This window comes from Lactuca virosa, chromosome 5, assembly GCF_052849685.1.
Source record: "Lactuca virosa cultivar CGN04683 chromosome 5, Lactuca_virosa_CGN04683_v6, whole genome shotgun sequence".
NCBI lineage: Eukaryota > Viridiplantae > Streptophyta > Magnoliopsida > Asterales > Asteraceae > Lactuca > Lactuca virosa.
Genome location: NC_136430.1, coordinates 441,251,088 through 441,261,846, shown reverse-complemented (window position 1 = coordinate 441,261,846; position 10,759 = coordinate 441,251,088).

Genomic DNA, 10,759 nt, shown 5'->3' with positions numbered 1-10,759 from the left:
GTCAATTCTTAGGTGGTCGTTTGGTTAGTTGGTCATCCAAGAAACAGAACTGCATTGCTCTCTCTACAGCCGAAGCTGAATACATTGTTGTTGCCAGCTGTATCTCTTAAGTTCTGTGGATGAAGTCTCAACTCTTGGATTATGGTTACCATTTCCAACGCATTCCTATCTATTGTGATTCTCAAAGTGCCATTGCGATTTCTCACAATCCAATTCAGCACTCCATGACGAAGCACATTGACATACGATACCATTTCATAAAAGATCATGTTTTAAATGGTAACATTGAACTCATTTTTGTTCCATCTGACGATGAGATTGCTGATGTCTTTACTAAGGCATTAGATGAAACCAAATTCAATGGTTTTCTAAACAAGATGGGTATGATGATGCCAGATCCTCAGTTCTTTCAAGAGACTTGCTCTCTTTTATGGAAGTATTCGGAAAGAAAATTAGTTCCGATCTTTAAAAAAAAAGAACTTTTCATCTCGGAACTACTTTCTCTCGGAATACATAGGATCATTTTACTTGTCTTTATTTCTTGAGTTTTAAGCTGTATAGTTCTTCCTGATTATTTGTTGTTCAAGTCCACATAGTCATTGTGATCAAATTTTTCATCTCAGAATTCACTTCATAAGGTCATCCCGGAATTCCACTCCGGAAAGGTATTGTTCTCCTTACTCAGAAACTCATTCAAACCATGCTCCAGAACTTTTGGCTCCGGAACATCAAAATGCCCTTTCGGAATTTTCAAATCTTGTTCCGGATTTGTCTTTCAAATCCATTCCGGAAATTCTTTAAAAAAAACATAATTTTGGAATTTTGCTCCGGAATCATAAACTTTTTACTCCGGAACTTTAAACTCTCTCTGGATCATTTCTATTCCGGACCTATTTCAAAAGACCATGTTCCGGAGATCAACTCTTTATCCTCCGGATCTTACTCTGTCCGGAATCGATCATCCGGAATACCAAAGGTTTTGAAGGCGAAACGTCCTACAACGGTTACTTTGTGAGGATCCTTATCCAATCTTCCTTGATTTTCGTGCCACAACTGCAAAAGCAACCATCTAATCACCGTTTGGGTTTTCTAATTCAAGCTACAAAACAACCCTACATTACCCTTCCCATGTCAACTCAACCCCCAAAATCGGTTATTCATTTAATGCAACCCGATTGAAATTCGGACCCTCATCATTACCATCCTTAATCCGACCCGTTTCCCTTACCTATATATACCCATCAAAACCCCCTTTTTCCTCTTTACGCGCTCAAACCCTCAAAACATTCAAATTCTCTCTGTATTCATCTTGTTCTTCGAGCATTCATCTCTCTGCAACAATGGCTTCCCAACCTTCTTCACCGAAAAATGCACCAACTGCCTCCACTCCCAAGAAATCGATTGCAAATAAGAAACCTTCCAAGGGATCATTTCGTCTACATCGCCTGAACCCTTTCTCAGGGATACAACCCAGTTATTTTCGCTAAACCCTATGGATTACGATGAATCCATTAGAGTCATGATTGAGTTTATTGCAAACCATCCCATCTCCATCCCTCTCACAAAAGTTCCTGAACCACCTCTTCCACTTCATCATCTTCACACAGCCTTCTCAAGAATCAAAGAAGAAGACGGTGTGTTGGAAACGAAAATCATTGGCGACAGAATAGTACCCATCTACAAATCCACATTCCTTAAAGCGATCGGTGTAAAAGCAAAACCCAAAGGTTTCAAAGTTCAAGAACCAACTGCAGAAGAGTTTCAATTGTTCTTGAATCACATTGGGTATAATCAAGACTACAAGGCAAAGGACTTCAAGAAATCAGCCGTTTCAGGGCTCTGGACCGTGCTAATGCATCTTATCATTCGAGGACTATGCGAAAAGCACGGTGGTATGGATACTCTCAGCAAGGACTGGCTGTATGTGGTCTACAGCATCTATTCCGGATGCGACAATGCGGTTGACCTTCCGGAAGTGCTATGGCAAGACTTCTGCAAGTTTGCCATCAAGAGGAAGGAGAATGAGATCTTAAGCCCTAGGTTCTACTCTCTGACGATTCAACAACTTTTCAAGGAACTTTCCGAACCTATTCCTGTTGCTACGATTCCTCCGGAGGTATGCGTTTCTTTCAAGACTGTTAAATCATATAGAATTCCGGACCAATCATCTTTTGGTCCTGTCCGGTGGTTACCTCTGTTGGGTTTTGAGCATTCTAACACTCCTATGATGTACATGCAACCCTATAAACCTTGGATCTATGTTTTCTCTATTATACATGCAAATATTAACTATTCCAAGGTTTCATCCTAACTAGCATATTATGAAGCACCTATACTAAAAAGTTCTAGTTAGATGACATACCTTTTGATGTAGCTTGATGTCTTCAAGCTTTAAGAGCTTAGACCCAATAGTGTGGAAGCCTCAAATGGAATCACAAATCACCAAAACACCTTGGAAGAACTTGAGAGAATAGGTATGCACACTAAAATCGGCCCACTCTTATTTTCACACACTTGTGTCAATTTTGTGAGCCAAGGACCCCTTTATATATTATGGAGGATTAGGGTTACATCCATGTAAACCCTAATACCCGTGACCTTTCATTTACATAGGATCCATGGGTTAAAAGCTCCATGGACCATCCATGAAAGCTTAGCCCAACCTAAATGAACTTGGCCCATTCCATATATATAAGAGTCCATATTTAATTAGTTCTTTTTGATCACTTAATTAATTCTAAATTAATTCTTGATCAATACTAATTAAATAATATGATTCCATATTAATATATTGGAACTTATAATATATTAATATAAATCATAAATATACTATTCTCAAAAGACTATCCATATAAATTGTGCCGATGAAGTGCAACCCAAATGGACCATGCCGGGTCGGGTCAAGTACATACCAAATATAGTTATGGACTTAGACATTAATCCAACAGTCTCCCACTTGGATAAGTCTAAAACTATTATTGAGTATGACTTCAAAACCTAACTGGCAATCGTAGCTCTTAAAGCCGCTGTCGAACTCTGACCTTGTCAATGACTTGTCCATTAGATAAGGGATCATATATTCCTCCATTCTAGATATCATAGGGACTGAGACATGGATTATAATCATTCTCTCTGTCCATTTGTTGTTTCCCGATTTTCGATTGATGATGACTGACTGATTGAACAAATCAAATCAGTCCTGGCTTGGCCAAGCACTCACATGTGTCATCGCTAAATCATCGAGGGGCCCACATATATCGCTTTTATCCCGAAGGTAAAAGGAATGGATAAACTTCGACTCATATGGCTTGTTCTACTACTTGTTGAATCATACACAAAGGCACGTTTTATAACATCGAGTTACCAATGCGTTTTCGTGCAATCAATGTATAACCAACTCATAGTAACAACTCATATCTCTAGGTTTTAAGAATATAAGATATTATCGTCTCATGATCACTCGTGATAAAATCCATGAAGTGATTCAAATGAGCGTGGGTTGAATCCAATACTCAGAACTTATGAGCACTCATGAGTGTTGTAGCACCACTTTGTCCACTAACTTGGACCTCTACAAACCAACCCATGACAGTCTTGATTCATATCTACTTCCAACATATGACCGACTGTGGATGGTTTGAATAACTTAATCATTCAGGAAGAGTGACTTAGTTATTCTGGAAGTCAAAACATGCAAAGTGAAACACAAGAATAAATGAATCAAATATGGTATCAAACCCTATGAATATAAATAAACACTTTTATTATCACCATACTGATTACTCATTATTCACTGTTTCGGTTTTATCAACTTTATACTTGAATTAAAAACACTAATTGTCCCATGCTCCAAGCATGTACACTATGTTTTTCTTAAACAATAGCTTTGCCATACACCAAGTATGCACTCTATGTTTGTCTATGATCCTTACTTTGTGAAATAAACCAATTGAACATAATTTCAATGATTCTAATTTCACACTCCCAAATCCTTATCGAAAAATGTGAGAATTTCAAATTCCTATCATTTATCGAAATCTGTTTAGATTTTAAACTTATATGCATTGACCCTCCTGTAATGAATATGTACAAAGTCACAAAGACTTGTCAACAGTCATTATAAGGTATTCCAATGGAGATCAACTCCATGGAAACTAAGTCTCATATTCAAAGTACATTGCTTTGGACATGCTTCTTGCATTAAGTTTTCTAATCTTACACAGATAACTTCCACCTATGGAGACAACTCCATATTCTCATTTTGACTATCACTTCTGAATAAGAGATGCATCTTTTCAGAATATGTCAATATGGTCCTTCCAAAATTAGCACTATACTTCCAACTGTCCCTGAGCAACCAATCTTTGGTAAACCTCAGATTGTCCTCGACAATTGCTTAATCATTTTAGTCATATCCAATTCTAGACCTTTTCCCTTCTTAATGCCTCTGGGCATTTGGAAAAATTTAGAAATGACAAATATTATAGCACATGCAATCGATCCTGTACCCAAAGCAAATGGTACACGATTCATGATGTCTCACATAAAGACATGATTCTAGACCAGTCTTTTGCTACAATATTTTTATTTGCCATGTTTTCAAAATTTGACTATGAAGAGGGATGTCGTAATCATAATCGAATTTTGAGAACGCAATATATAGAATTTCCTTAAGTTGAACCAATCCAACATGAAATTCATATATATATTCTTGACTAAAGATGATTAAGGTCTCAATCTAAGCCTTTAGAACTGAAATGAAGTATATCCTCTCCCTTAATTATAGCAAAACAACTTTTTCAATCCCTGCAGGCTCACGAATTGAAACTTTTGTTTTCTATAATTAACATTGCTAACTTGCAACACTAACAATAATTATCATGCTCCCACTAACATGATGATTATTAGCATAACACTTATGCTCCCACTAGCTTTGACATGTACTCAGAAATCAGCTGGACTTCTAGAAATCAATACTTTATTGACTTTCTTACCAAAGTTCAGATTTCTGAGACGAGATGCTTTGATAAAACTTTATCAAAATCATACACCTTTCCTTAGATAGCATGCATGTGTGTCTAAACAATTTCAGAACTATGAAAAGGGATGCCGTAATCATAGTCTCAATTGTTTAGACCTTTTGCCATCTTCTTCAAATCTACTTGGTGGAGGTGTTTCCTCACCACCATTTTCATGAATCGGAGAGAAACCTTATGACCCTTAGATTTTATGGTGTATGTGTTCTTATCCATGTGAATCGTCAAAACCATAGTCACAAGACAAGGATAATGACAAATCCAAACTCATATGGACTGAACTTATGCAATCTTAACTTCTTGCCACCTGGCAGTACAGGGCCTGCCATTGCTTCCAAGTTGTTATGCAACCAATTGAGAACTTTCAGAACTCCTATGCAAAGCCAACTTTAACTGGAATGGGCACAGAATATGTCAACACGATAGGTTATAAACCTCAAGTCGTGTGCTAGTGAAGAACCTCAGGTTTTATTCTTGATTAGTTCTTGAAATTCTTTTTAGGATCTTTAAGACTCCCACTATCCTCTATAAGACTATCTTGCCAAATATTCAAGAGATAGTGCGGATTCTTTATCAAGACAAACACTTCACACAATTGGCCTTAGTTGGTCTTTGTTTTATCCAAAACATCACAACTTACCAATTTCAAATGTACAAGAGTAGGACACTTTTACTCTTACATTTGACAAGTGTTTTAAACCTTTCTTTAAGATATGTCACTCAAGTTACAATCTTGGAGTATGACTCTAAGAATTGTTTTGGAACGAAGTATGACTCATCTTCCTGATCTAACCATTTCAACAATTCATGACTCCTCTTCTTAGTCATAAGAATGCACTAAGATGACCTTTAGAGGACTAATTGTGATATGATTTCTATATCATTAAGATGATCACAAACATGATACTAAAGTACTCTCCCATCTTTTTAGATTTGAGAAACTTTTATCTTTCTGCCTAATTTGATTCTTCCCATTCGTTCTGCCATACATTGAGACTTTTCCAATGTTTCAGAATTATACTTAAACTTACTAAACTTTAGTAAATCAAATAGTCTTAACGAGCTTTGTGGTGGACATGACCAGTGCACACGAATGTGTACTCGATCCCTTTAGTCCTTCACTTGACTCACACATCCATGTGAACAAGTAATTAGTCTTGATTTTCCAATGCTTGAAAGTTCTCATTCATCATACTATTCAACTTGCATGATTCCAAGTTTCGGTCCAATTGAAACTTGGGTGATGAGGAACTTTCCTGATTTGGTAAATTTAGACACTACCACAAATGAAAGAATCAAATCCATTTTCCAATATTGCTGTCAGTGGAATCATATAAGCAACAATTTTCCACAAATGCCATTGTAAGGATACTTCAAATAAATAAAATTAAACAATTTTCTTTTATTTTAAAACTTTGCGGAAAAACTTATCCTTACAATCCACATGGAAAATTGTTGTTATCTATTCCTTAGCAATATATCATAACTTCTTAAGCAACTGCTCAAAATTCTGATGCGATCGAAACCCACGTTCGCGATCAGAATCAACATATACTTCCTTTAAGATTTCTCTCTATTCTTTGATTCTTAAAACATCAACATGTGACCCAGTCACATCATGTAATGAGGATCTCAAAATAGAACTTAACAGAGTTAGATAATGGGCTCTACCTGATGTGGAGTCAAACTTATTGACTTTAACATCCTTAGGTAAATTTGACAGCTTTGCAATCAACGCCCCTTCCTTTGGCAAAATAAACATATGGACCCTTTGGTAATGGGACTATCCCAGACTTAGCCTTTCTCTTTACCATTTGGTCAACCGGGTTGACTATGGCCAATCCCTTTCCATTGGGAAGAGAATGTTTTTTTCTGGATTTCCAGTGTCACCATTGTCACTGTCCATAAAGTTTTTGGGAAGTTGATCTTCTAATCAAATTTGCTTTACTATCGTCCCAAATCATTGCTGATTCAGCAACACCAAGCAAATAGTTATGATCATTAAGGTTCATGTCATAGTCTGTTTCGTAGTAGTCCCAAAGGAACTCACTATGTGACTTAGAAAGTGATTGAACATCCAACTTTCTCAAGACTTTGACACCCAACTCTCCCGGCTTGTCAATATGTGACTTCATCTCTAAGATGTGATCACACATAGACCTTGCTTGCCATTAGGGCTTGAGTGACCTTGAACTTGTGGGTTAGGGAGAATAATTGGAGGAAGTGGAGGAAGAGAAGTATGACTTCCATGAGCCAAACTCGGGAAGTCATATTCATTAGGAAAGCTTGGTTTGGGAAGATCATTGTTGTCTAAACCAGACATCAACAATGGGAGAAATTCACGTAAAGTTGATTTAAGTCCTTAATATAACACCCAATATGATATATTAAGGCTAGGACCCAACAAACTATTTAATAACTTGGAAGAGGGATGCCGTAATCCAAGCTATAAAATATTTGAAGGTAGGTGAATGACGATTCACCAATTTCCACCAAGATAAACGAAATGTATTATTAGGTTTTAATTGGTTTTGAAACTCCTAGATTCTTTTGAGATTCATTGAACTTTTCAATGGCATGTTTCAATCTCGAGTGTGCCCTTCAGGTTTTGTGACTGGGATGCCGAGGATCACAAAATAAGGTGTGAAGTAACCATGCAAATATACTTGGTACCCTTAATATTTACCCCTCAATCGATGTGCCGGTTAACCACACACGCTCCAACGATACTATGATAAACATTAAGTTACCCTTTGCCTACCTTGTTAAGTCCAGGTTAGTGTGCCGGTTAACAACACACGCTCCACTAACAGCTTAAACAAAGTGCAAAGTGTAATTTCATGGATTAGCACCTTATTCACATTTTCCTAAGTAACTAAGATTGGGAATTTATAAAAAGTTTAGTTACTTAGTATTTATCATTAATACTTTTAATGAAGGGAGAATTATAGTCCTTGTCCTACCTGTTCGGCTAACGACCTTCCACCAGTCAAGGAAGCGGTGGGTGAGAGTGGACACCCATTAAACTGCCATTTTATAGGCAGTAACCTTATACCCCCCTTATAGACCGGCTTCGTGAATGAGGCCTACTAATGGTAAGACGACTTGCTCTTATACATATAATATATTAAACTTTTAATATTATAATAGTATAAGGGTGTATTTTAGACATTTAAAATACTTGATGGTTTAATCTATTAATTAAACTATACTCTTAATTTAATTAAATTTAAACCATGTCATTATGGAATTATTAATTCTCTTTTAATTAAACACTTTAATTATCTATTAATAAAGTCCATAAGAGTTAATTGAATTATTCAATAAAACATCATAATTCCAATTATTAAATTCAAAATTAAAATCATTTAATTAATTGTTTAAGTTATGAACCCAATAGTTTTAGAATTCAATTCTTTTTTTTATCATAAAAAAACTTTTTCCAAATTCCAAAACTTGAGGGCAAGTTTTGTAACTCTTGAAAACTTTTGGATTCCATAACTTATGGAGTTAAATACTTGTTTTATGATGAAACTTTTCAAATTCCATAACTTAAGAACAAGTTATGAAATTCTTTAAAACATTAAGACCAAGTTTTGTAACTCCATAAAAAACTTTGAATCAATTTTTTTTAAAAACCTTTTCATATCCATAACTTATGGAGGTTTCAAAAAACTCTTTAGATCAACCTTTTAAAACTAATAAAATAATCATATCATTTTATCTTTTACTAAATTTGACCTAATTCAACTCATATAGCAAATGATTCAAATTTTACAAATAATTAGTTTTTCACAAAAACAAGTAATTATCTTAAAATTTGACAAACGCCATGTTTTTTTTTCTTTTTTTTCCAACTTTGAAAATAAAACATTTGCATCAATATAACAGAAAACAACCCATGTCTCTGATACCACTATTGGGTTTTGAGCATTCTAACACTCCTATGGTGTACATGCAACCCTATAAACCTTGGATCTATGTTTTCTCTATTATACATGCAAATATTAACTATTCCAAGGTTTCATCCTAACTAGCATATTATGAAGCACCTATACTACAAAGTTCTAGTTAGATGACATACCTTTTGATGTAGCTTGATGTCTTCAAGCTTTAAGAGCTTAGCCCCAATAGTGTGGAAGCCTCAAATGGAATCACAAATCACCAAAACACCTTGGAAGAACTTGAGAGAATATGTATGCACACTAAAATCGGCCCACTCTTATTTTCACACACTTGTGTCAATTTTGTGAGCCAAGGACCCCTTTATTTATTATGGAGGATTAGGGTTACATCCATGTAAACCCTAATACCCATGACCTTTCATTTACATAGGATCCATGGGTTAAAAGCTCCATGGACCATCCATGAAAGCTTAGCCCAACCTAAATGAACTTGGCCCATTCCATATATATATAAGAGTCCATATTTAATTAGTTCTTTTTGATCACTTAATTAATTCTAAATTAATTCTTGATCAATACTAATTAAATAATATGATTCCATATTAATATATTAGAACTTATAATATATTAATATAAATCATAAATATACTATTCTCAAAAGACTATCCATATAAATTGTGTCGGTGAAGTGCAACCCAAATGGACCATGCCGGGTCGGGTCAAGTACATACCAAATATAGTTATGGACTTAGACATTAAGCCAACAACCTCAACATATGTTGGACCTCATCCCTTCCGATTCTGTTCATTTACAAATACATTTGGAGACTTCGACTGTGTTCGACCCAACACAGTCTACCCAAGTCCCCATTGAGCCCATTCCGGAAGTGGCCAAGCCAACATCATCCGAACCAAAGAAGACCAAGAAGTCCGCCAAGCGGAAAACTTCTCCTATTAAGTCAAAGCCACAAAAGAGAACCAAAGTCAGCTTTTCCTCTCCACAGGAAGATGTTCATGACATTCCGGCTGACTCTGGCCATCCGAACACCCCTCCCATCCACTCATCCGAGGTACTCCTCGATGTTTCAAAATCACAAACACACACTCACGGGGAGTATGCACATAATCCACCCTCACCTTCTCAAAAAGGTGATGTTGGTGTTGAACAAAGTTCCTTGCCCCTGGAACAAACCCACGTGTCAAATTTGATATCCCATTTTTTTCATCACGTACACACTCCGGAACCCCTGTTCCGGACCCTAAGCATTCTGAGGCGGGAGTTGTCCCTCCAACCTCCGGTGCCACAGCTGGTCTAATACCCGGAAAGGGTACAGGACGACCAGGAATTAACGATCCTTTATCGGAAGCTTTTGTAAACAGGGCACACTCCAGGCATCCGGAAATTAAAAGAGCCCAAGTTGAAGCTACTCTCATCTCCATGCGGAACCGATCCATTCAAAGCAACCGCCCCTATGTTGCTCCTACTAATGAGATTGCTGATCTTGAATTTACATCCGGAGAAACTCCACAGTCTGCTCCTCTTGCTTCCAATCCTCAAGCTTCGGATGATGAAATTTCCGAAGAAAGTGATTTTGACAACAGATGTTGCCCACGTTGCTGATGCTAACGTGTTTTCCTCAGCTCAACTTCATATCAAGCCATCTTCGTCCAAGCCATCATTTGATTTCAGATCCTCCTCCTCTACTCAGCATGATTCCGAATCAACACAAAAGATTCATGATGATGCCACCAACAAACCCGGGCCTTCTGTCACTCCAATCACTCCGGAATCTCCAAAACACACTCCTCAGCCTTCCA